The following is a 1,208-nucleotide window of genomic DNA, read 5'->3' as shown; positions in this document are numbered from 1 at the left end:
ATGTATGTATGTATGTATGTATGTATGTATGTATGTTTGTAGGCATGCATGTATGTAGGCATGTATGTATGTATGCATGTATGTATGTATGTATGTATGTATGTATGTATGTCTCTATTCATGTACTGGTATCTCTGCATGTATGAATATATGTGCACAGTAGATGTTACGTACATACCAACTGTGTATGTATAAACACGTCCAGTTCTATTAATCCAGCAATATTCCTTAGGCTAAAATTCATCCATTTGTATGATGTGTGTGCGAGCGCGTGCGCGCGCGCGCGTGTGTGTGTGTGTGTGTGTGTGTGTGTGTGTGCGTGTGTGTGTGTGTGTGTCACTGCCAATGCTTAGGCGTCTGTCTTCGAGTTTGTCTCGTGTCCTTGAGCCACATGTGTTGGCGCCGCGCGTGTGTCGATACTGTTTTTGTTTTCTTTTTTCGTTTCTTTTATTTTAAGACAGGTGAAGGTCAGTAGAGAGAGAGAGAGAGAGAGAGAGAGAGAGAGAGAGAGAGAGTATGTGCATGTGTATATGTGTGTTTATGTGTTGTGTGTGTGTGTGTGTGTGTTTGTGTGCGCGCGCGCGTATGTGTATGTGTGTGTGTGTGTGTGTTTACCTAGTTTACCTAATTGTAGTGTACAGGAAAGTAACAACATTCGTAGGATACCGTTTCCTACTCTCCAGTCTATCCTACCAAGCCCTGATCAGATTCATGTACGGTTCCAGCTTAGTCTATATCAGTGGTTCCCAAACTTTTCGAGGGCGGGACTCCCTTGGATTCCAGGTGGAATCCTAGAGCACTCCCCCTCTCACGCCCCCTCCCCTCCTCATGCGAACACACAGCCTGTTTTTGACTCCAAAGCTATACATTCCCTTATCATTCTTATGTCAGTTTTATCCTCTAGACACTGCAAACGTGTTCCTTTAGTTTAATATTTATGGCATATTTTGTTATTCGGATTTTGTTAAAAGCAAAAGTTGTTTATTAATTGCTTCTAATGCTATATTGTTGTCCTTTTACCACCCACTTTTACCTCACTGCTCCCCCAGGTAGTTCCACCGCCCAATTTGGGAACCAATGGTCTATATCCTTGATTTCCAATTGTCATATCTATATTTGAGTTCTTTTATTATTCCAGCTTGGGTTACATTACCTTCTAAGTTACTCCAAGTATTCCTATATCTATATTCAATACTGTATTTCTTCAT

This window comes from Oratosquilla oratoria, chromosome 25, assembly GCF_046742065.1.
Source record: "Oratosquilla oratoria isolate Oo_2021 chromosome 25, ASM4674206v1, whole genome shotgun sequence".
Taxonomy (NCBI): domain Eukaryota; kingdom Metazoa; phylum Arthropoda; class Malacostraca; order Stomatopoda; family Squillidae; genus Oratosquilla; species Oratosquilla oratoria.
The sequence above is the reverse complement of the archived record's forward strand: the minus strand, read 5'-3'. Positions refer to the sequence as shown.